At 41.3% G+C, this 26,472-nt stretch overlaps 1 protein-coding gene and 1 long non-coding RNA gene across 8 annotated transcripts in view; one reads left to right on the top strand and one right to left on the bottom strand.

Moving 5' to 3' along the window:
- Positions 1 to 2,152: 2,152 nt before the first annotated feature.
- LOC117080331 lies at positions 2,153 to 13,327 on the bottom strand. Of its 2 annotated transcripts, none has more exons than XR_004435787.1 (3): positions 11,876 to 13,327; positions 7,348 to 7,427; positions 2,153 to 2,543 (listed from the first exon to the last, which is right to left on the bottom strand). It is a non-coding gene; the product is annotated as an uncharacterized LOC117080331 (long non-coding RNA). The 2 variants fall into 2 exon arrangements; XR_004435788.1 differs by lacking the exon at positions 2,153 to 2,543 and having other exon boundaries at positions 7,093 to 7,427; positions 11,876 to 12,021; positions 12,525 to 13,327.
- A 97-nt stretch (positions 13,328 to 13,424) lies between these two features.
- RAB30 (RAB30, member RAS oncogene family) overlaps positions 13,425 to 26,472 on the top strand; it is a 101,152-nt gene continuing 88,104 nt past the window's right edge. For 4 of the 6 annotated variants that reach the window (XM_033206789.1, XM_033206788.1, XM_033206787.1 and 1 more), the window contains exon 1: positions 13,450 to 13,656. The gene's annotated coding sequence lies outside the window, so the exon portion shown is untranslated. Of the gene's footprint in view, positions 13,657 to 26,472 lie in introns of all 6 variants that reach the window. The other 2 variants (XM_033206791.1, XM_033206786.1) reach the window with 1 other exon arrangement.

Genomic DNA, 26,472 nt, shown 5'->3' with positions numbered 1-26,472 from the left:
TCTACTGATGCCCCTTAGTTTTCCTGCCCAGGGGCAATCACAATGCAATACTGGTCTTCTAAAGAATCGGCCAGGTGTGGTGGCTCACACCTGTAATCCCAGCACTTTGGGAAGCCAGGGCAGGAAGACTGCTGGAGCTCAGGAGTTTGAGACCAGCCTGGGCAACATGGTAAAACCCTGTCTCTACAAAAAATTAGCCAGACATGGTAGCATGCATCTGTAGTATCAACTACTTGGGAGGCTAAGGTGGGAGGATCACTTCAGCCTGGGAGGCGGGGGCTGCAGTGAGCCAAGATTGCACCACTGCACTCCAGCCTGAGTGACAGAGCCAGACCCTGTCTCAAAAAGAAAAGAATTCTTTAACAGGAGAAAAAGCATACAAAATTATTTTTTTATTGACACATACACATTAGATGTATATAATTTGGGGTACATGTGATAATTTTATACATTTATGTAATTTGTAAAGATCAAATCAGTGTACTAAGAATGACATTCTAATGCTAGAAATTTAGTCACTGAGGCAGACTTTTTGGACAGATGTTTTGGGAAATGATGACTTTTTAGTCATTGTAAGCTGGGAAATCCACTATTCTACTCAAGGTAAGGTTGGCACTTATTGAGACTAATGGAAATGAGAAAATTAGGGAATAAGGTCTGGGGAAGATAAGTGAGAATTAAGACTGACACTACAATTTTAACATACAGGGACTGGAGCCAAAACAATAAATGATTTTTTAAAAAAGATTGCATAAGAACAAAAATGTGATTGTTTTCGAAGATTACAGATTTTACTCCAGGGCTGTGCTGGAAAAGGATCCTGATTGATAGCCTACCTAGAATCAAATATTCTCTTCCTTTCCTACTAATATTAGTGATATGTCTAATTCAAGTTCTATACAGTTCTTAGTGTTTTTCTCAGTGGTATTTCATTCATGCCAACATATCCATTTTACCCATTTAATTGATACTGATTACTAAATGTAAAAGTAATAGTTCTGTATTGTATTGCCATTACAATATTTATATTATTCTACTGCAGCTTTTTTGGCTTGCAGATCTATTTTCCATCTCTCCCCGCCAAAACTGTCAGACTCATGTTGGCAAGTCTGTGTTTATCTTGGTATCCCTAGAACCTACCTTGTATATTATCTGACACCTAGTGGATACCGAATGAATATATACTGAAGAAACAAAAGCCCTGTTTTAAGCTGAAGGAAATGGGAATACAAATATGGTTGAGCTCCTGCTTTTAAAAGAACTTATGGGCTGGGCGTGTGGTGGCTCACACCTGTAATCCCAGCACTTTGGGAGGCTGAGGCGGGTGGATCACCTGAGGTCAGGAGTTCGAGACCAACCTGACCAAAATGGAGAAACCTTCTCTACTAAATATACAAAATTAGCCACCACTGTGGCACATGCCTGTAATCCCAGCTATTCTACTCAGGAGGCTGAGACAGGAGAATTGCTTGAACCCGGGAGGCGGAGGTTGCGGTGACCCGAGATCGTGCCACTGCACTCCAGCCTGGGCAACAAGAGCAAAACTGTGTCTCAAAAAAAAAAAAAAGAACAACTTAGTGGTCATGTACTTTCAATATAATTAGTAGGACATACACAACACACATAGGTGGGTAAACAGAGGACAGAGGGTAGAGAAAGACTGAATGTAGTTCAATTACATGGCAACAACTTATCTCAACATTCTATTACAAACATTAGTGCTGGGGTATGTAACAGGAGACCCTTTACTGTCCTTCCATAGGCCTGTGCTGATGACAGAAAACCTTACTCGATGACAGGAAAATAGACTGGATATGGCCTATCTAAAAATGTTCTAATTGGATATTATTTTTAAAGAAACTGAGGATGAAACAGCTGTTGACAAGACTACATATTCTTGGAATCTGTTATCATAAAGAATAAGGTGCTAAAGGAAAACAATTAATTTCACTAAAAAACAAGTCTGACTGGGCGTGGTGGCCAGCACTTTGGGCCAAGGTGGGCGGATCACTTGAGGCCAGTTCAAGACCGGCCTGGCCAACATGGGGAAACCCTCTGTATCAAAAATACAAAAATTAGCTGGCTGTGGTGGCACAGTGTGTAGTCCTGGCTACTCCGAAGGCTGAGGCAGGAGAATCACTTGAACCTGGGAGGCAGAGGTTGCAATGAGCTGAGATCGCACCACTGTACTCCAGCCTGAGCAACAGAGCAAATTCCATCTCAAACAAACAAACAGAAAAAAAAATCCCGTAGTCTTTCTGGAGATATTTCACAGGCTTCCTTCAGAAGATAAACTTAAGTGTTAACAGTAATGGCCTTGTGGTCATAGCGTTAACTACAGGATGACATAAAGTTCAACCATCAATACATAATGTTTTATTCTCCAATATTATGGTCCTCTCCTGATCCTTTCACAGACTAGTTCTGATGTACTGAGAATCGAGGACTCCAATTCAGTCTCCTGTTGAGGCGAGGTAAGATTTCATGAAGAAATGTTATATTTTCTTGATTGTCTGAAACAGTGCAGTTTGCTAGTGCAAAATCTGTCACAAAAGAAATGGATGAGTGGGAGGGGGATGTAAATTAATTGTTAAAGGACTAAGCAATCCATCAGAGTTTTAGAATTTACAACTATTTATCTAGCAAGCAATTACTTCATGCCTACTGCATATGTGCCAAGCAGAAGATAATAGCATATTACCTACTGGTAACAATAACATGTGGCTGCCAAGGCAGCTTAGTGGTTTATGAGCCAGCAGCATTGTGCTAAAAGGGAAGGAGAGTTAGAAGGTAAAATTATTTCTTAGATGTTAGTATCAGCTTTTGGGAAGCATCGTGAATTTGTTTATTTTATTTGAGAGACAAGGTCTTGCTCTGTAGCCCAAGCTGGAGTGCAGTGGCATCATCACGGCTCACTGCAGCCTCAACCTCTTGGGCTCAAGTGATCCTGAACCTTAGGCAGATCACAAGGTCAGGAGTTCGAGACCAGCCTGGCCAACAGAGTGAAACCCCATCTCTACTAAAAATACAAAAATTAGCCAAGTGTGTTGGCACATGTCTACAGTCCCAGCTACCTGGGAGGGTGGGGTGGGAGAATTGCTTGGACCTGGGAGGCAGAGGTTGCAGTGGGCTGAGACCACGCCATTGCACTCCAGCCTGGGTGACGGAGTGAGACTCTCTAAATAAATAAATATAGAAAATGGTTATATTACTCAGCTAATACTTACCTTATCTCAATTTTTAAACCGTCAATGATAGAAGTAGACAGTTGAAGTTTATATACACACATGCAATATTTGGTATATAAAGTATCATTTACTAAGATAGGTATTTTGGTAAAGTCAAAACTGAGGGGACATTGCTTTATAACACCTAAGGTACAGAAAATCATACTTTTCATGATAAAGAATGTTTTTAATAGATTATTTTCAGTTAATCCTAGTTTTAAAAAAAAGTTTTTTGGCCTCAAATAAAGTGATCTCACATGTGATATATCCATTTAATTCTTACAGCAACCTAGCAAGGAAGATTTTATCCCTACTTCACAGACAAAAATGGAGGCAGAGTTAAATAACTTGCTTATAGTCAACAGTTATTGGCGGAAGTGTCATTTCAATCCTAGCTGACTGGCTCTGAAGTCTACATTCTAAGTTGCTACACCATACTACCTTTTGAGTACTTATTAAGCATTTTTCATATGTTTCCTTCTTTTTTAATCTCAGAATGATGAACATGCCTAAAATCACGTAATGTGTTTAGATTCAAACGCAAGATTTTTGTTGCTAAACCCAAACTCTTAATGACTAAACCAACTTCCCATGATCATGGAGTAACGACCTTAGGTGGCTTTATTAATCATAATGTATAGTAGTATAAATACCGTGCGATAGGCTGTAGTTCTATTTTGACTTCAACTAGTACACAAATATTTTAATAGCATGTCCCTACCAGGGTTCTAAGATGAATTACTTTCCAGTTATTTGTAAATTGTTAAATGCATTTTAAGTGAACTCTATCTACCACAGCACCAAGCTATTCTTTAAAAATTTAGTGTTATCTCAAGCAACAAGGGACTATACATAGCTTTTGTGTTTCTACTTAGGTTTAGGCACGTTAAATGGACCTGTATGAAGTTTCATGTCTTACCTGACTGAGCAGATATTAAGTTAAAATTAACATTAGGTTACAGGTGTGTCAAATAGCTCTCTAAATCTGGGTGTAATATGGGCCCATGACAATAAATAATTACCATTAAACCTTATTTTCTGCCTCCCTCCAGTGGTAAGAAGATTGCTGGACCAAAATTTTACATTCAGCAGAACACGCAGGCACTGGCTTGGACACAAAATTAGGTTTTAGCCTACATTTTTGAGATTTGGGGAGTCACACGGGACGTTTGAGACTCTGCACTTAACTGAAGTTCAAAATGTGTTAACTTGTGGCAGAATAACAGAACTAGCAGGTCACATTTTGTTTTTTCTTTGAAATTCCTCAGGTTATTCCTCCTGATGCACATCTCATGAGAGCAAATTAAATCACATTTGGACATACCGGGTTACAGGGCCACACTCTAGTAATAAACTTCTTTTGACTTTTATTATACTGAATTCTTACCTGTCTTGGTTACTCCCTTTTTACTAAAACAGGGCCTTACTCTTACCCAGGCTGGAGCACAATGGCACCATATTAGCTCACTGCAACCTACGACTCCTGGGCTCAAATGATCCTCCTGCCTCAGCCTCCTGAGTAGCTAAGACTACAGGAACATGCCACCATGCTCGGCCTTTTTTTTTCTGAGATGGAGCCTCGTCCTGTTGCCCAGGATGGGATGCAATGGCACGATCCCAGCTCACTGCCTCTGCCTCTTGGGTTTTTTTTGAGACGGAGCCTCACTCTGTCGCCCAGGCTGGAGTGCAGTGGTGCGATCTTGGCTCACTACAAGCTCCACTTACCGGGTTCATGCCATTCTCCTGCCTCTGCCTCCGGAGTAGCAGGGACTACAGGCGCCCACCACCAAGCCCAGCTAATTTTGTTTTTGTATTTTTAGTAGAGATGGGGTTTCACCATGTTAGGCAGGATGATCTCGATCTTCTGACCTCGTGATCCGCCCACCTTGGCCTCCCAAAGTGCTGGGATTACAGGCGGGAGTCACTACGCCCAGCACCTCCCGGGTTTTAAGTGATTTTTCCTGCCTCAGCCTCCTGAGTAGCTGGGGTTACAAGCACCTGCCACTAAGCCTGGCTAAATTTTGCATTTTTAGTAGAGACGGGTTTTCACCATGTTGGCCAGGTTGGTCTTGAACTTCTGACCTCAAGTGATTTGCCTGCCTCAGCTTCCCAAAGTGCTGGGGTTATTGGCGTGAGATACCGTGCTTGGTCAACTGCTCCCTTTTTACTGACTTCTTTCCATTTATTCTGCCAGTTAAATCTCTCAAGACATAAAGCTGCTTATTATTTATATTATTCATATTATTTATGTTATTGGGTAATGGAATGAGAAGGACTTCAGGTAATGGACATTAGTTCACAACTCTCAGAATTGGGTTACTTTTTATGGAGGGCTTTGTTGCCTTAAGGTGTCAGTTTCTTTCCTTGTGCATTTTTCTGTATTTATACAATTAAACCTTCTTCATGTAAGTAATCTAATGAATTCAATTATCTCAGATTTCTCTTCCTCCGGGTAATGTGTATTGATAAACATATTTGGGCAACAACACAGACAAATCCTGTTCACATTTAACACCCTGGTTCAACCGAGCATCAGTGTTCTCTAATAGTGGTGGGGAGGATCCTAGTTAGGTTTGGCAAGGAAGTATTAATGATACAGGTGTGAAAAGCAAACGCCATCTTTCAGAACCAAGTTAATTTCTCAAAAGAAGCAGAGACATTATCATTGCCATGTGTTTTTGGAATTAAGAATCATAAATATGCACTATTCTTGCGAGTACAAGTTTGGTTAAATAGGCAGCCATGAAAAACCTGGCAAATAGGAGCTATGGGAAAGAAAAATAAACAAAAATCAATTATTATGTAGAAGAAAATTACAAAAGTACTTCAGAGCTCCTCTCCCTTCCTCCTGGCTAGATTTCAGGGCAGGGCAGAATTTTGTGTCCTTGAATTCTTTTACAAAGTTATCAGACTGAGGTACAGTATGATTTTTGGCCCCTAAGTAGGGAAATTTAAATATGCTTATGCCTCTTCTCCCATCTTAAATCCTTACAATCCTGCCCTCTCTAACCCATTGCCTTTTTCAGAGCCAAACTTCTTTGAAGTTTACTTTAAGTACCTACTTTTCTCATTCCCATTCATTCACTTCTCAAACCTCTGAAATCTGGTTTCTCCTCACTACTACGTTAATTCAGTTTATCTGAAAAATGAGGCAATCCAGCAACTCTTCACAGGGAAATACACTGCCAGTTGAAAAGTAACAAAATTTGCCCATAAATTGTCTCAAGAGCAGTAAGAAACAGAAGCAAAACAATTTTAGAAAGACACATAAACATGAATACTGAAAATGGAACAGTCATAGGACTGAAACTCAAGAAAGAGGCATAATGCCCAACATTAAAGATATACAGAGTAAACAGCTGAAATGGAGACTCTTGCATTTAAACTGCCAAATGTAAAAACAAATAAATGTAAACAGTTTATCATCAAAATAACACTTTAAACTGTTAAGACTCCTTAAATGTACCATACTACTGTTAGTATTCCATAAAAACAGCACATGACCAGTATAAGTCATTTAGATAACACATATGGAACATACTAGTCAGCTGCAGTATTTTAATTGCAATCAAAGCACTCTGTAAGTGTATCTGCAATAGTATACTTTTATACATTACCACTTAAAAGCAAAAACAAAATTCTTCAGTTGCTTTATTTCAGCATATTAAAACACTTAAGTTTTCCTGGTTTTCTTATAGAAAATACAAAACATTCACAAGGAAATGGCTCTACATATGCTAATAATTGAGCCAAGAGAATACACACTGTGCAGTTTTACAAGGACAAGTACTAAGAAACTATAGAAGCTGCCACTTAATACTACATAAATGGCTAGAAGCCCCAGTATACGCTTGTAGTCCTAGTTATGGCTAGAAGCCCCAGTATAGGCTTGTAGTCCTAGTTACTTGAGTGGCTAAGGCAGGATCGCTTGAACCCAGGAGTCTGAGGCTGTCATTTGCTATGATCATGCTTGTGAATAGCTACTGCACTCCACATGGCTAGACCCCATCTCAAATAAATAAATAAATAAAATGGCTAAAAGTTTGGTTGGGGAGGGTAGGGGAGGAGGAAAGCTGTTTTATTTTGGCTTAGTCTAAAAAAAAATGTATCACTTACGTACTTCAAGGATTACAGTTACTGAATTTTATCTTCTGGTGCTGAAGCAGCTCAAGTCCCCAAGGTATTCAGTTTGATAAGCACCTATGCGCCATATTCATGAAAACAGGAGTTAGGTGTAAGAGGGTGACTTTGATGAACATTCCTTAAAAGTTTTAACCTTTAAGCAAGTTTATGTATAGGCAGCACCCTCAGATTTTACATCAAATTAGGCTTCATGAATATGTACCTACTTATATAATTGCATACAGCTGAACATCTCTGCATGTTTGAATTTCCTTAAGTGGCTATATTCATGAACATATTTACGCTTGGTAAGTTCATCTTCATATATTTATCCTTGCAAAGAAATGTTTTTGGCTGGGCGCGGTGGCTCACATCTGAAATCCCAGTACTTTGGGAGGCCGAGGCAGGCGGATCACGAGGTCAGGAGTTTTGAGACCAGCCTGACCAACATGATGAAACCCATCTCTAATAAAAATACAAAAATTAGCTGGGTATGGTGGCGTACGCCTGTTAATCCCAGCTACTCAGGAGGCTGAGGCAGGAGAATTGCTTGAACCCAGGAGGTGGAGGTTGCAGTGAGTTGAAATTGTACCACTATACTCCAGCCTGGGCAACAGAGACTCTATCTCAAAAAAAAAAAAAGTTTTCTAGTGCTCCCTTAATTATCCAAACCTGTTAAAAATTGAGAAATAAAATAATAAAGAGGACCCTCTTTTCCTGTTAATCATTACTACAGACATTTGGATTTCAAATCTTCACCTTGGGACATTTACTGCATTTATCTTCAGCAGCATATTAAGCAGCTAAAATTACGTAAATTTGTTTCAAACTCAAGCTGGGTCACTAAGACTAAAAAGCACTTTTTATTTTCCTGAGTATTGTTAACTAAAAGTAAAAATGTTAAAAGTTTTCTCATTGTCCAGAATGAACTAAAGATTTTCCCTAGAGGACAGGCATAGTGGCTCACTCCTGTAATTCCAGCACTTTGGGAGTCAGGCAGGGAGATCACTTGAGGTCAAGAGTTTGAGACCAGCCTGGCCAACATGGTGAAACCCCGTCTCTACTAAAAATACAAAAATTAGCCGGGCATGGTAGTGCCTGCCTGTAGTCCCAGCTACTCGGGAGGCTGAGGCAGAAGAATCGCCTGAACCTGGGAGGCAGAGGTTGAAGTGAGTCAAGATCGCGCCACTGCACTCCAACCTGGGCGACGGAGCAAGGCTCTATCTCTAGAAAAAAAAAAAAAGGTAATCTGTTAGATCTGTTAGCAAGATTATATAAATGGTACACTTGATGGGAATTAGGAACATACTGATATATTCCTGTATAAACTCAAGTCACTTAACCAGTCCACTTCCTAAGCTGTAAAGAGGAAGCTTTGAATATTAAATGCTTATCTGAAACTATTTGGAAAAGCAAAGTTTATTAATACCACCCTGAAGTATCTGAAGCTCACACTCAATTATTTACATTAGGAACTTAAGCTCCTCTATTAAAAGTAAAATGTGTATTTTTTGGTTGAAACATAAAATATAAACAAGTATTGAACTGCATTATACAAGAAATCAAATTCCTAGAGTATCATGACAAAAAAAAATCCACTGTTTAAAGAGTAAAGAGAAACAGTGGTGAGCTTGCTGTAGCATTAAAGATACTGAACAGGTAAGATAATTGGATTCTAATTCTGCCCTGCCTTTTGCCATCAATGTACAGTGTGACCACCGGCAAGTTTTAATTTCACTTTGCGCATGCCCATTTCCTTATCTGTAAAACATGGGCTAAAGAATTTGTAAGATTTCTCAGCTCTAAAAAAGGGTCACTATGACCTAAAAGATACTCTATTATAATTATCACTTGTTCAAATATCATAAACATTGAGAAAACATCAATAACTTAAAAATTCAAGACTTAGGGCAGGAAAATTTTTATTTTCAGAAAATTCTAAAAAACATAGTCTCAACTTTTAAGTTTCTCCATAACTATCATAATTTTACCACAGCATTGAGCTCTTACTAGGTGTCTCTTAACATTAGACTTCCAGGCCGGGCGCGGTGGCTCAAGCCTGTAATTCCAGCACTTTGGGAGGCCGAGACGGGCGGATCACGAGGTCAGGAGTTCGAGACCATCCTGGCTAACACGGTGAAACCCTGTCTCTACTAAAAAATACAAAAAAAACTAGCCGGGCGAGGTGGCGGGCGCCTGTAGTCCCAGCTACTTGGGAGGCTGAGGCAGGAGAATGGCGTAAACCCGGAAGGCGGAGCTTTCAGTGAGCTGAGATCCGGCCACTGCACTCCAGCCCGGGCGACAGAGCGAGACTCCGTCTCAAATAAAAAAAAAAAAAAAAAAAAAAATTAGACTTCCTTAATATTAGGCTAAACCCTAATTCTAAGAAATATACAGGTTAGTCAGGATATCATGGTTGGTCCTTCTTTTTTGTTTTTTTAGACGGAGTTTTGCTCTTATTGCCCAGACTAGAGTGCAGTAGTACAATCTTGGATCACTGCAACCTCTGCCTTTCAGTTTCAAGCGATTCTTCTGCCTCAGCCTCCCAAGTCGCTGGGATTACAGGTGCCCGCCACCACACCCAGCTAATTTTTTTGTATTTTTAGTAGAGACAGGGTTTCACCATGTTGGTCAGGCTGGTCTCGAACTGCTGACCTCATGATCCACCCTACTTGGCCCCAAATTGCTGGGATTACAGGCTCACATGAGCCACCGTGCCTGGCCCAGTTGGTCCTCTTAAGGCTAAAACTGATCTCACCTCATCTCTCACTCCCCTCTCCCTCCCACAACTGCCATGTGTAAACAGTTCACCAGGTAAATTCCTTATCTACACATTTTCAGAATTGATTCATGGGTATAATTAGCAATAAACCTAAAATCTTTCTCAAAGTTTTTGTTATTGTGTGACATACTGCAAAAATACAAATACAGGACGTAGAGGACTACTCCACCCAACTCTTGTAGACTCACCTATAGTTTTAAAAACACAATACTTGGATCTAACCCTGGAAATGTCAACAGGGATGGGTAGGTAATAGCCATATACTTTTAGAGCTCTCTAGGTTATCCTGACACCTCTGTTGAAAAAAACTCTTGCTCTAACAGCAATTGGCTTCATACTCTTAAATGAGCTACCTATAATTTCAATACAAATCAATGTCCTAATTCTCTTTATTATTTTTTTGAGATAGGGTCTTGCTCTGTTGCCCAGGCTGGAGTACAGTGGCTCAATCTCTGCTCACTGCCCCTTCCACCTCCCTAGTTCAAGTGATTCTCCTGCCTCAGGCACCCTAGCAGCTGGTATTACAGGCGTACACCACCACACCTGGCTAACTTTTCTACTTCTTGAAGAGATGGGGTTTCCCCATGTTGGCCAGGCTGGTCTTGAACTCTTGGCCCCAAGTGATGTGCCCATCTCGGCCTCCCAAAGCACTAGGATTACAGGTGTCAGCCACTGCACTTGGCCCTAATTCTTTTTTGAGAGATGAAAAGTTTTACCTCCTCTAGACATTCCTAATTCCACTTTAACAATGTTTTCCTAACCTGCAGTGTTTCTACGGGACGCTGAGGTTATTTTTTCAGAAGCTGGCCTCCCCAACTCTTCAAATATTAATTTTATAAATAAAATCTCTAAAGAGTGCAGGATTTCTTCCATCTTTATGTTCAGATGTCTATTAGATATAAGGATAGAAAAACTTCAAACTACTCAAACACATGACAAATTATAGAAATCACTGTATTCTACACCTATCACTTTTCAAACACAAGATTTCTTTCTTTTTTAAAAACAGACATAGTCTCACTGTTGCCCAGATTGGAGTGCAGTGACACAATCATAGTACACTGCAGCCTGAAATTAATGGATCAAATGATCCTCCTGCCTCAGCCTCCCAAGTAGTTAAGCCTACATGCATGCACTACCATGCCCAGCTCAGACAGAAGGTTTCTGAGTAGTTTGTTGCTCTTTTTCCCTACAATTTGTCTTCCATATAACTCAAACTGACAAGGCTATGGCTTACATAAAGAAGTATATTATAAAATGAACAAACTCAAGATAAATTTACATAAGACATGAGAATACACCTGAATCATCAACCACTAAAAATAATTGAAGAGCTTGAAATTAAGCCTAAGTGTAAATCTCTATTAAGCTTACAACATTACAATAGTTAAAATGAAGGTTAGAAAGAAAATGGTAGACATTGTTCCTTTTCCTATACTTACCACCATTACTTAGAGAAGTTTCTAAGTAACAAAAACTTTGAGCCTTTTTCATTGTGGTATTCACGGATGACACCAACACATACTACTTCTGCTTAAAAATCAAACTCATTCATCTTGACTTGTTCCCAGAAACATGACACATACGATCATTTTTTGAAAAAGTGTTTTTGTAATTACCATCTGCATACATCTGAGAGACTGTTTCTAACAAGTTTTGGTCATTTTTAATCATTCTATCTAGCCTTTCTTTGATATTAGGATCTATTTTTTATTCACTCCTAACATAGAGGGGAAGTGCATACCTTCAATGACGCAAAGTAACTAGTTAATTTTGTTTCAGAATAATGTGCAAAAGGGAAGGGAGGAAACAGCACCAAGTATATCAGTATTTTTACACATCAGACACCTTCAGGAAGAAAACACATTTCTCATCTTAGTGTGACAGACTCTGAAAAAGAACACACAGCATTGTTTCAGTGGCACAAGAAAAAAAGTACAGTTCATTTTGAGATACTGTGCGAAATCACTCAAAAGACAAGTAACTTTGGTTTCAGTCACTTAAGTTAAAAAAAAATTTATCCATGACCGATGTTACTCTAGAACCTATTGCCAGACGTCAGAAGGCCTATCATTAATAATATCCCACCCCTTCCCACTTTTCTGAGACACGGGCTCGCTCTGTCGCCCAGGTTGGAGCACAGTGGTACGATCTTGGCTCACTGTAGCCTCAATCTCCTGGGCTCAAGCAATTCTCCCACCTCAGCCTCTAGTGTAGCTGGAACTACAGGGGTACGCCACCATGCCCAGATAATTTTTTTATTTAATGTTTTTGCAGAGACGGTACGGGGGGGTCTCCGTATATTGCCCAGGCTGGGCTTGAACTCCTAGAATCAAGCTATTCCCCTGCCTCTGCCCCCAAAGTGCTGGGATTAAAGGCATGAGCGACTGCACCTGGCCAATATCCCCTTTGAACATCTGCTTTCGCTGGTTGGTAAAAAAAAAAAAAAAAAAAAAGTGTCATTTTAAATTTAGTGTTACTCCTTCAGGCTGCTCCTTCTCTTTTCTTACTTGCAGGGCCAAAGCAACGTCTCTTTCCAGCTTGGCCACCTTCCAACAACGATTTCTTCGGACGCCTTTGTTAATCATTCCTGTATGAAAAATCAGTGAATCTGAAACCTTGGGGAGAGGGAAGGAGGGTTGGAAAACAAACGGCAAAACAAAAATGCATTTGGGAGGACTACCCCAACTCTGTGAATGGAAATGGGCTTCTCTGAATAGAGGCGAGGGTCGCCGCCTAGGATCCTCGTACCTCAACAAAAGACACCAACTCTCTCAACTGTACCGTTAACCGATCTAAATGATACTCCAAGCCCAAAAGTAAACCGACTCTCTCAATCTCTTAGCTAAAAAATGGAGAAGGAAGCGTAGGGCTCCATGCAACGCCTTCAGGAGCAGCTGAGACCGAGGCTCACTGGGCCTCTTGATACGGCTTCCAGTCGGTCCCGCCCTACATCAGTCCCCAGCACGGCCTCCACCTTCTGGTTCCCAGGTTCGCGCCCGCGGCTATCCGACCAGGTCGTCCTCCACCTCACCGTCCCCACTGAACCACCACTTGACTCCCGCGTACCCCTAAAACCTCTGCCCGGCTCCGCGGAATCGTCCCATTACTCCTAACATGGCGGCCGAGTCCCCTTTGCTCCTTCACTCTGGGCGCGTCCGACTTTGGAGCATTTTGGGCATTGTAGTTCCGGCGATTGCCTAGGTATCACTCCAGAACGTAAGAAGACTACAGTTCCCAGAAAGCACCGCCCCTGAGCATGGCTATTGGGGACGTTTGGACAGAGGGATGATGTCATTGCAAAAGCCCCACTGCATTCATTGTGCTACGGTCTCTCCACCCCCTGCTGCTGTTGGGCTTGCGATTGCCGCTCGCTCCAGCTGAGCTAAGAGTAGCAGCAGCACCAGGGCAGGGACTGACTCCAGCCCTTGGACTCAGGACATCGCAGACCTTCCCTTGCGTGCGTGACTCATTCGCACATCATTTCTGTTTATGCCTGGGGTGGGGAGAAAAATCCCAAACCAGGTGAGTTGAAGTGATTTATTCAAATGCTTCTACCAAGTTATTCCTCCAGCTTAGTTCTCAAGGTTTTCTTTTGGGAAGCTGTGAGCGGTGGGGAGGTGGGGGGGATTGGGGAGAGGCTCGCAGGCGCTGCTAAGGGGAAAAGCTCTGTGCAATTTGGGTCATTGCAAAGAACAACTCCAGCAACCTTCCCCCGCCGGAGGACGGGTGCCTGCCAATTCCCTAGTCGCAACTCCTCTCAACATTTTTGAGACAGGGAGAGGGGGCTGGGCTAGGAAGGATGTTGGGGAGTGCTCTGGAAAATCAGAGGAAGGCAGAGGTGGGGGACTGCAGTCCTGTCACACACGGCCCGAGAGCTAAGGTTTGAGTGGGAAGGGGTGATGCGTGGGGAGTAATGGAGACAGTGATTTAATGTGGTCGCACTACTTTAGAACATTTGTATGTCGCTTGGACGAGCACTAGTTATTAATTTTTAAGATGAACGCTTAAGTTTTGTGGGGCTTTATTATATGTGTGTCTGTCTATGTCGTTTGTCTCGCCTTTTCTGCTGATTTGAGGTGACAGTGTCCTTTAATGGTGCACTCCGTGCCAGTCAGAAACATTTCACGTGTCTGACGAAGGTTCTCTGAGGCTGCTGGAAGCAGCGTTTTTGTTAAATGTTTTCGGTTCTCCGACTGCTGGATTCAAGATTGTTTGGAAGTGGAGCCGACAGATTTGTGCTTGTGTGTTTTAAATTATATTGCATAGGCTCTTTGCCACTGACAATGGTACCATAATGAGCTACTGTTTCCTGAGGCATAGTCACTACTCACAAATAACGGTTTGAAGAGATCGATTAGGGAAGCCGGGTTCCTTTTAACACATTAGAGAAAGGGAAAGTTAGAAGCGCTGTTAACCTTCGTTTGGCATTACTGAAGGGTGCCCATGGAAGAGTAATTTTGGTCAGGGGAACCAAGGAGCATAGTAGTTGTTTTGTTATTGTTGTTTTTTAAAACGAACTGACATTTAACAGGACAGAAAGCATTCTGACTTATATGATGCTCTTGTAAGAGTTATAGGGATGATTAAGGCAATAAATATGTTACTTTGAGATAAACAGCTGGCTGGCTCCACAACAGATGGGGCCAGTCTTAGCTGAGAGATCTACAACCTTGGAAATGAATGGACCTGGGGTCAACCACACCCCCTCTTGGAATGTCAAAAGAAGGAGAAATGCCAGAGTATTTGCTTAACTCTAGAATGCTAAACCTTTTCATAGCTGAGTCAGACATGAGGGAAAGTCTTTACTGGTTGTCTTCTGCTGCTAAGCCAATTTTATTCATTTTAAATTCAGATCCTTAGGTCTCCAAAGTTGTAGCTGTGTGATATTTCGTTAAACGCTGCTTGATGCTGAATGCAAAGGACAGTCCATTGTATGGGCTTTGTAGTAGAGTGATTTATTGGGATGCCAATGAGCAGCTTTTGGATTTGGGAAAAGATCAACAGTCAGCCTTTGCCTCTACGTCTCTCTGTTGATAACTCTCTGCTCTTCTGGACACCCTACCCTTCTCTCCTGTACTTTCCTTTCTTCCCCCCACCCCACCCCACCCCACCCACATCTCTTAAAATTCTGTTTATTTCCCTATCTCTCCATTTGCAGTTTACAGTTTTCCTTTCTATTTCAAAATCTCTCCCTTATCACCAGCATATCACACCTCTTTCTCTCCATCTCTCTCCAATCTCAGAACACCCTCCCTGGTCCTCCTTCACTTCACCTGGGAACTCCTGGGTGGATGTAGACTATGTGAATATTTTTGCTGAATCCTCTTTGAGGAGAATTTCTTTGCCTTTTCTTTTTCTTGCAGTCCGTACTTGGCAGGATGAGCAGCAATGAGCCTGACCCCTGGTCTGGTTTGTAGTTTCTGTGACAGACATAATTTAGCCCCAGCAGCGTGTGAACAATGAAATGCTGCAGTTGGGCTCATGGCACTTTTCCTTTCACTGGCACCTGTATTAGGAACTGCCTATGGGTTAGCCAGGTTTTTAAATGCTCTACGTGAAATGTTCTCATAATTCCCAAGGCATAAGTAGTCTTCAAATGGCTTGCCTTATATAATACATTTTTTTTTCCTCATCCTTGCTGCAGCTGGTAGTGGGAAGGCTGTTCTTTGGGAAGGCTGTTCTTTCGCCCCTCTTCCTTCCTGTTCCCTGTGCAATCCAGGTGGCCAAACTGCCCGTTTGGTTTTTTGATGATACTTGGAGGACAACAGTTCCACTGCCCCTCCCCCCTCCCCCCACCCCCCACCTGGTTGTTTCTTCTCCTTTGTGCAGGAAAGAAGTTTGTTATTTTATACTCTTCTCTTAAGGGGAAGAATGTGATAGTGGCTATATTTGTTTATGTAACAGCAGTGCTCTTCTAGGTGTGGAAAGTCTAACTGCTATCCATCTGGAGGCAACTAGTGTGACAGGCAGATTCAGAAGCTGTTCTCTTAGACCTTTTATGCACCATCTTCTCATAACTTATTTTCTTCTTCTGAAATACTTCCTTACTCACCAAGGTTTCTTTTATTGTCCCAGGGAGGAGAAATGGGCTGAATGCAGCATTAGATTTGGCCTCATCACTGCTGTCTCTGTGACCTTAAATAACTATTCATTTCTTTCTGCTTCAGTTTACTTATTTGCAAAGGGATAATGATCCTTGCTCTTTGGTTTACTGATGTTATGGCCCTCTATAATATGGCCCCAACCTATAATTCTGACAATTTATATTGATTGAGCAGCTACCATGTGCTAAGCACTGTGGCTACATCAGTGAGAAGAAATGCTTCCCCTGACCTCATGGAGCTTATATTCGAATAGGGGATATACTTAATAAATAATTGCAAGTGTGATGAATGCCATTTCCAAAAGGGTTGAGTAGGAGTGCCCGACATGGTACTTTCCCCTTGTCTGGGGTTATCAGGGAAGATTTCCTATAGGAAGTGACACTTGAAGAGACTTGGAGAGTAAGTGGAAGCAGTAATTCAGAATGGCAGTGGGAGATGCTTATAGTGGGACAAAGGTTTCTGGCAGAGGGAACTTCATGTTCAAAGTTCAAAGGGAAGAGTGGTGAACCTGAGGATTTGAAAGGAAGTTAGAGACGGAGCAAGAGGAGAAAGACTAGAATGAAGAATGAGGCTGGAGAGGTGGGCAGAGGCTAGAGAGTAGGTAGTTCTCTGAGCTACAGGTGAATTTTGGTCTTTATCCTAAGGGTAATGAGAACCTAGCCCGGCTTTAATAAACTAGATGAATGGCATATGTAGGATGATATTAAAGTATTATCCTGGCTGTTAAGTAGAGGAGATTGAAGGGAAGACTTGGTCAGAGTCAATGTGTAGAGACCAAGTAGCAAATAATTTTTGTTGTCTGTATGAGGGATGATGGTGCTTAGATCTAGAGTGGTGACAGAGGGTTTAGAGAGACACTAGTTTGTTGTTGTTGTTGTTGTTGTTGTTTTATTTATTTTTTTTTTTGAGACGGAGTTTTGCTCTTGTTGCCCAGGCTGGAGTGCAATGGCACGATCTCGGCTCATTGCAACCTCCACCTCCCAGGTTCAAGTGATTCTCCTGCCTCAGCCTCCCTGGTGGCTGGGATTACAGGTGCCCGCCACCATGCTCAGCTAACTTTTGTATTTATTTTTTTTTTTTTTGAGACAGAGTCTCACTCTGTTGCTCAGGCTGAAGTGCAATGGTGCAGTCACAGCAGCTCACTGCAGCCTCTATCTCTGGGTTCAAGTGATTCTCCTGCCTCAGCCTCCCAAGTAGTTGGGATTACAGGCACCCACCATACCTGTCTAATTTTTGTCTATTTAGTAGAAATGGGGTCTCACCATGTTGGCCAAGCTGGTCTCTCAAATTCTTGACCTCAAATGATCCACCCACCTCAGCCTCTCAAAGTGCTGGGATTACAGTCGTGAGCCACCGTGCCCGGCAACTTTTGTATTTTTAGTAGAGACGGGGTTTCACCATGTTGGCCAGGCTGGTCTCGAACTCTTGACCTCAGGTGATCCACCTGCTTCGGCCTCCCAAAGTGCTGGAATTACAAGCATGAGCCACCATGCCTGGCTGACACTAAGTTTGAAAATTGTAATTGATAAGATGTGTTGATTGATTGGATGGGAGAATAGGGAGAAAAGGGAGTCATGAAATGACTTGAGTTTTTTCTTGAGCAACTGGGGATGACGTTTTCAGGGAAAGAGAACACTGAATGGGAACTAGATCGTTTTGTTTTCTAGAAGGCAGGACCCTTGGACATGCTGAGTTTGAGGTTCCTGGAAGACATCTAAGATCTTTCACTCTTCCTGTCCATGTGTGGGATGTGGCATGATGGAGTAGAAGAGAGCTCTGGATGAGGCTTTCTCACACTGGGCACTACTTATTTATTAGCTGTATGATGTTGGACATATCACATTTTTTTTCTGAGCTTTAGTTTCCTCATCTGTACAATTTATTCCACTAATTTATACTTATCCCCAGCATGGAAAACAACAGTATACTCAATTTACTTATTTATTATAACAGTTTTCCATGCACTATGCTAGGAAAACAACATTGAATAAGATACTGTTTACTTTGGAGGAATTCACTCAGTTGAGGGAGACAAACATAAATAATCATGTACAAGGAGGTACTTTGGCAATACTAGGCTGGGAGGTGGGGGTGACGGGTGTGGGAGGCATCACACCTTTGACCCTAGTCATGAAGGCAAACAAAAGCTCTCCAGACTGTGTTTCCAGGCACCTAACAGAATGCCTCACACAAATTAGGGACTCTAAATGTTTGTAGAGTGAGTGAATTAACCTAAGTCACTAAGGGCGTATTTAGAAGCAGGAAATATCAACACATTGGAAGAGGACTATTAGTAATAATATAGATGCCAAATGTAAAATACTTTTAAGAGACCCATTAAAATGTATTCTAGGCTGTGCACAGTGACTCACACCTGTAATCCAAGTACTTTGAGTGGCGTGGATCACCTGAGGTCAGGAGTTCGAGGCCAGCCTGGCCAACGTGGTGAAACCCCATCTCTACTAAAAATACAAAATTAATTGAGTGTAGTGGTGCACGCCTGTAGTCCCAGCTACTCAGGAGGCTGAGGCAGGAGAATCACTTCATCCCGGGAGGTGGAAGCTGCTGTGAGCCAAGATGGTGCCATTGCACTCCAGCCTGGGCAACAGAGTGAGACTTTGTCTCAAAACAAAAAGTATTCTTAACACTTTCAGCTTTTGAGATATTTTGTGATCACTTTTAGGGAAATTCAGAAATATTTCAGATCTGGTTTCTTTTTGGGTTGAACTTCCTTTATTCAAGTTAGTTTCTCAAAAAAATTCTAATTGCATAGAGTTCCCTAAATCAATGAGTCTCAGACTTTTGAATTATATAGAAAAGTAAAATTACAAAAAAAAAAATTGAATGTACTGTGAACAATAGTTATTTTTCTATAGTAAATTGAAAATGCCTCCTCACTTTTATCTCATAGAAAATATATTTAGCTTTATGAAAAATTCTCTGCAGTGTTTTTTTCTCATTTTGTTGCAGAAATGAAACATCAGAATAATATAATAATTTAGGGAACCATTGCCCTATTTTCTTGGCTGTGGTGGAAATGTGATCCATCTCCAAATAAGAGCATTTCCAAGTATGGAGGAATTTAATATGGACCACAGTTAATTTATTTTTAGTTTTTTCCCTATAGGAAGCCAACTTTTGAGAACTAGGTAGGCCTCCTCAAGATTAGCCTAATATAGCAGTTCTTAATTCATCCCTGAAAGGTCCTCAGGAAGACCAGGAACTTTTGAGATCATGTTGAATTGTATACATGTACATGTTTATGTGCTGGAGTTCATTTGTACATGCACATATTTTTCTATCAGTATGTGTGTGTCCTTGAGCAAATTACTTAATCTCTTTGAGCCTCTGTTTCTTTGTAAGACTGTTGTGAGGTTCACATGATGAGATCATGTGTTTTAAATGTCTGACACTATGCTTGGTATAACTGGTGCTCATGGTAGCTGTTTTTAACATTATTTATCCTTTTAAACATTTTATTTATTGGATGATGCTTGTTTAGTATCCACAGTGACAAAATGAGGAAAAAGATAATTTACTGTAAGTACACAACCTGATTCAATGGGAACTACACAACATCACTGGGGTAGAAGTTTTGCCAGAAATGCTTAACTTAAATCTAACCATGGGGCTGGGCATAGTAGCTCACATCTGGAATCTTAGCACTTTGGGAGGCCACGGCAGGAAGATTACTTGAGCCCAGGAGTTCAAGACCACCTTGGGCAACACAGGGAGACTCTGTCTCTCTCTCCTTCCTTCTTTCCTTCTTTCCTCCCTTCCTCCCTTCCTCCCTTCCTCCCTCCCTCCCTTCCTTCCTTCCTTCCTTCCTTCTCTCCCTGTCTTCCTGTCTCTCCTTTCTCTCTTTCTTTCCAGAGTCTCACTCTGTTGCCCAGGCTAGAATGCAGTGGCATAATCACAGCTCACTGCAGCCTCTACCTCCTGGGGTCAAGGGATCCTCCCATCTCAGCCTCCTGAGTAGCAGGGACCACAAGTGTGCACCACCATGCCTGACTAATTTAAAATTTTTTTTGGTACAGACAAACTGTCACTATGTTGCCCAGGCTAGTCTTGAATTCCTGGGTTCAAGTGGTCCTCCTACTTTAGCCTCCCAAAGTGTGAGCCACTGTACCCAGCTCTTGTCTCTATTAAAAGAAAAAAAATCTAACCATAAATAAATAATTAGATAAATCCAGATTGTGGGACATACTCCAAAATAGCTGGCTTGTGATCTTCCAAAATGTCATGCATGAAAGACAACAAAATGAAAGGTATGAGCGACAGATCTATATTAAGGGAGACTAAAGAGATATGACAACCAAATGGAACATGTAATCCTAGATTGGATCCTGGACTTTAAAAAAAAAGCTACAAAAGACATTTTCAGGGTAATTGGGGAAATTTGAATGGAAGCTACATATTAGATAATCAGTAACAATGTTAGTTTTCTTGGATGTGATAATGATTCCATTTATTTAACCTGACATGTTGTAGGTATTGGTATGTGATCAGCTGGCGTTCCTGAATGTTGTCTTTAGGAATGTAATAGCAAGCTATAATACATCAAGGGCTGCTTCAGAAGCCTATGAGCTGGGATACCACTTTTTGGGACATTGTAAGTGATGTTTTATATCCTTTCTGAATACAATCCTGTATTCTGTGACTGGAAACTTCTACAGCTGGCACTCTATGCTTGACATTACTAGAGGGAGTAATGCAGGTGGAACTTTAGCTGTTTCCAAATCGAAGGGAAAAGGTACATAAATATATATCTCACATTTGTTTTTTGATTCTAGAATTGATATAAGATTGGCTGGGTGCAGTGGCTTATGCTTGTAATCCCAACACTTTGGGAGGCTGAGGCAGGCAAATTGCTTGAGTCCAGGAGTTTGAGACCAGCCTAGGCAACATGGTGGAACTCTGTCTCTAAAAAAAATACAAAGATATTTTTGTATTGTTTAGCTGGGTGTGGTGGCGCACACCTGTGTCCCAGCTGTGGGGTGGAGTGTGGCTGAGGCAGGAGGATCCCTTAGCCCCAGAGGTCAAGGCTGCGGTGAGCCCTGATCATGAGACTTTGTCTTAAAAAAAGAAAAGAAAAGAAAGAAATAACATATGATTAATTAAAATTCATTACAGAAAAACACATGGACTGTATAGGGAAAGTCCTCTTTAATTCTACCCACAAAGATAGTCAACTTTCAGATTTTGATGTGTATTCTTCTGTCATTTTTCCTCATATGTATACTAACCATATTATTGTAATACATGTAATTCTGCTTGTTCTCTTTTGCTTAATATATTTTGGGCATTTCCCCCATGTATTTGCATAGTGCTCCAACTTACTTGTTTTAATGGTTGTTGGGAACTGTGCCACAGTGAGCCTTTGAGTACCTCATTTTGTTATGAATTTGTGGGAATATTTCTGTAAGATATCTTTCAGGGGGTAGAAATGCTGAATCTGAGGACACTAGCATTGCCCCCTGATTTAAATTCTTGTCAGCAATGTTGAGAGGGCTAACTCTACATACCTTTGCCAAGTCCATTAGCTACTTGGGCTGAACTCTTTTACTAAGGGAAACTGGTTGTGAAGGGTGAACAGAACGGGGGCAAAAATTGAATTACGGAGTTCCTGCTCGTCTTTGTGATGGTGGTAATAAAGGTTGATGTGTAAATAATGTAGAAATCCCTGGAAGAGAGAAATACGTTATCCCTGCCTGCAACACAGTACAGTGTTTAAAAAGTGAACTGAAACAGTGAAGCAGTCAAGAGTTTTCCCCAGAGAATTCTGCAGAAAAATTTTATTTTCTAGTTATGGTTAGTTAACTTCACTAAAATGTGGATGTCATCAACCTTGAAATGAAAATAATATCTTCTGCTCACTTCCTCTACATCTCAGTCATGCAACCACATTGCAAAGGGAGAATTTAACCTCTACTTTTAAAATATCTGAAGCAGGTGGTTAAAAGGCATGAGTGTTCATTTTTCTGAATTTCAGCAGAAGCAATCAAAGGGCAGATTTTGGCATTTTTCTTTAGAGAAGCAGGTGTGAGCTTAGGAGTGGCCATCAGTGAGTCACTCTGCCCTAACAGGAACCCTGGGGAAGAGACTGTGAGGATCACAGCCATGAATTATTTTCACTCTTTAGCCATTGTGGCTGGGTGGAGCAAACAAAAAATTTGAGCTGTTTGCTACGTGGACAACTTATCTTTCTTTTTTTTTTGAGATAGAGTCCCACTCTGTCATCCAGGCTGGAGTGCAGTGGCGCAATCTCAGCTCACTGCAGCCTCCAACTCCTGGGTGTGAGTGATTATCTTGCCTCAGCCTCCCGAGCAGCTGGGATTACAGGTGCCCACCACCACACCTGGCTAATTTTTTGTATTTTTAGTAGAAACGGGGTTCCACCATGTTGGCCAGGTGGGCCTCAAACTCCTGACCTCAGGGAATCCGCCCACCTCAGTCTCCCAAAGTGCTAGGATTACAGGCGTGAGCCACTACGCCTAGCCGACAACTTATCTTTTTAAGCCTCAGTTTCTTTATTATAAAATGGGGATTATTGTGGGGCTCAAAGGAGATGATGTGTATAAAAGGGCTTTGGCAAATTTATGTGCACATAAATATATGCTGTTGTCAAAGGGCTCATGTCTCAAACTCTCAAACTGAGCCAGTTCACACTAACCTTTCCTTTAACTCCAATGGCCTGTGTAGGCTGAATGACTTTTTAAAGGAATTCTGTCTCATGTTGTCTAATTGTTAGTTCTTCAACCAGTGTTTGTGTGCTAAATGCGAGGTCCTGTGCTGAGTATTCTTAGGAAAACAAAGGTGGAACCATCTGGGCGCTTTCGTTCTTCACCACTTTTATTGTAGGAAACTAATATCTTTTAATGAGAGTCTTCAATAAAAGATGCACTACAAAGTTGCATTGTGGATGCTGTCTTATTCTCTCAATTCTAGGCAGTAGAATTTAGTTCAATTTTTTACATACAAATGAGGAAGCAAGTTTTAGTAAGGTTAAGTAAACTTGTTTTGTTTTTTGACATGACCTAGCCGTTCCCTCCCACTTCGAAAAATGGAGATGTAGACCCTAGGTAGGCTTTCTGAGACCAAAACGATACGGTTTCTTTAGCTGCTTCCTGTTCTTGCCTTGCCTTCTAATTGAAAATATAAGCTTCATGAAGGCAGGACTGTCTGGTGGCATTTACTTTCAGATGATTCATGTTATTTTCAGGCACGGGGGAAGAGTTTTCTGTAGACCTGTTGTTCACTGAAGCCATAATGTGAACTGCCATAGCATCTACTGGGTGCCAGGTGGTTTATGTTTTATTTGATTCTTTTTCCAACTTAATTAGAAACCTCTCAAACCTTTAAAGCAATTGCAAAAATAGTACAGTAAAGCCAGGCACAGTGGTGCACACTGGTAGTCCCAGCTACTCAGAAACAGGAAGAATGCTTGAGCCCAGGAATTCAAGAGCAGCCTGGGCAACATTATAAGACACCATCTTAAAAAAAAAAAAAAAAAAAAAAAAAAAAAAAAAAAAATCCCACCGAAAAAAACAAAAAACAAACAAAAAACATTCCATGCACCTTTTATCTGGATTAATTTGCTTTTGTCTTTACAAACATACACACACACACACACACATGCACAGGCACAGATACTTTCTCTAAACCACTTGAAAGTAAGTTGCAGATATCACCATACTTTGTCTCTAGGCACTTAAGCACATATCCCCTAAGAACAAGGACATTCTGTCATGTAATCACAATACCATTACTTGGAAACCATAATATTTTTCTGATTTCCTCAGTCATTCCAATGTCCTTTATAACATAAAAAATTTTTTCTGATCCAGAATCTTATCAAGACTACTTACATAATACAGTTGTGTTCTTTAGTTTCCTTTAATATAGCATATTACCTGTATTAGTCAGGGTTCTCCAGCGACAGAACCAATAGGATAGATGGATGGATGGATGGATGGATGGATGGATGGATGGATGGACGGACAGAGAGAGAGATGGGAAGAGATTTGTTAGGGCGATAGGCTCATGTGATTATGGAGATTGAGAAGTCCCATGACAGGCTGTCTGTAAGCTGGACACCCTGGGATGCTGGTTCAGTCCAAGTTGAAAGGCCTCAGAACTGGGGAAACTGACGGTGGAACGCTCAGTTTAAGGCTGAAGACCCAGAGACTAGGGGGCTACTGGTGTTAAGTCCTGGAGTCCAAAGGCCAGGTATCCTGGAGTTGTTGTCCAAGGACAGGAGAGGAAGAGTGTAGTGTATTTCAGCTCCAGCAGACAGCTTGACATATTCACCTTTTCTCTGCTTTTGTTTTCTCCAGGCCCCCAGCAGATTGAATGGTGTACACCAACATTGGTGGTGGATCTTCCACACCTAGTCCACTGAGACATGCTAATCTCCTCTGGAAACATTCTTGCAGACACACCCCAAAATAATGCTTTATTAGGTTTCTAGGTATTTCTTAATCTAGTCAAGTTGACATCTAAAATTAACCACCACAATACCCTTGCCTTTTTGCCTTTCATGATATTGAAATTTTTGAAGATTCCAAGTTTGTCGTCTTGTGAATTGGATTTGTCTGATTGTTTTCTCATTATTAGATTGAAGTTAAACACTTGTGGTGAGAATTCTTCATAGGCGATGTTCTATCTCTCCCCATGCATCATCGGTGACACCTAATCTCAGTTTGTAACATCACTGGTGACATGAGGTTTGATCATTTGGTTGAGGTGGTATTGCCAGATCTCTCCATTGAAAGGGCTACTTTTTCCCTTTGTAATTAATAAAATTATCTGTGAGGTGATATCTTGAGATTGTTTGAGTATCCTGTTTCTCAATAACTTTAATTCAAAAGTTTTAACATCTATTGATAATCCTGGCCTAGGTCAATTGGTATTTATGAAGGGATGATTTTCTAATTCTCTCTTTCCTTCTATATTTATTATCTGATAGATTAGCTTTCAGCCCCCAACCCCCCAACCCCTCCCCTTTTTTTTTTTTTTTTAATGAGACGGAGTTTTGCTTTTGTTACCCAGGTTGGAAGGAGTGCAATGGCATGATCTCGGCTAATAGCAACCTCCACCTCCCGGGTTCAAGCAATTCTCCTGCCTCAGCCTCCAGAGTAGCTGGGATTACAGGCACACACCACCATGCCCGGCTTATTTTTGTATTTTTAGTAAAGATGGTGTTTCACCATGTTGGTCAGGCTGGTCTCGAATTCCTGACCTCAAGTGATCTGCCCGTCTCAGCCTCCCAAAGTGCCAGGATTACAGGCATGAGCCACCGTGCCTGGCCCCACCCTCACCCCACCCCCCCCTTTTTTTTAATATCACTTGGACTCATGGTTTCTTTTTCTCACAATGTATTATAATCTATTACTAATCTTCTTGCCTTTTTCCCCCCTCAACCTTATGCTTTCTGATATTCAAATTGTCCCAAATGTAGCTATTGTGAGCCTGTCTTATCTATTTGGCCTCAAAAGCAATCTGATAAAGTAGGTGAGATTTTGCACTTACAAGTGACGAAATGAAGGCTCAGAAACTACAAGTAACTTTCCCAGGGTCATATACCTAGTTAGCAGAGGTGGCCAGATGAAAACCCAGTTTTTATTAACTCAAGCGGATCCTGCTACTTGGTTTCTGCTACTCCACACTGCATCGTGATGGACCAGGAACAGAATGTCACTTGTTGAAACCAATGTAAAAAGAAAGCACAATCCTTGCATCGTTGTTGCTAATAGCAAATAATTGGAAACAACACTAAGTGTGTATCAGTAGGGAACTGGTTAAATAAATGGGTATGTATACACAAGGGAAAACTATGAAACTGCAAACAAGAATTAGGGTGTTCTCTAAGTACAGATATGGAAAAATCTCCAAGAATATATGAAAAGAAGGAAGGAAGGTGCAGAACAGTATATATTTGTGAAATAAGTTGGGGATAAGAAAATATATTCAATTTTGCACACAGAAACCCTGGAAAGAGGCCAGGCACGGTGGCTCACACCTATAATCCCAGCACTTTGGGAGGTCAAGGCAGGCAGGTCACTTGAGCCCAGGAGTTTGATACCAGTTTAGGCATCATGACAGAATCCCAGATCTACAAGAATACAAAAATTAGCTGGGCATGGTGGCATGTGCCTGTAGTCCCAGCTACTTGGGAGGCTGAGGCAGGAGGATCACTTGAGCCTGGAAGGCAGAGGTTGCAGTGAGCCAAGAT

The sequence above is a fragment of the Trachypithecus francoisi genome, unplaced genomic scaffold (assembly GCF_009764315.1).
Source record: "Trachypithecus francoisi isolate TF-2019V2 unplaced genomic scaffold, Tfra_2.0 Lachesis_group8, whole genome shotgun sequence".
NCBI classification, from domain to species: domain Eukaryota; kingdom Metazoa; phylum Chordata; class Mammalia; order Primates; family Cercopithecidae; genus Trachypithecus; species Trachypithecus francoisi.
Note: the sequence above shows the minus strand (reverse complement) of the source record. Positions and strands in the feature narration are given on the sequence as shown.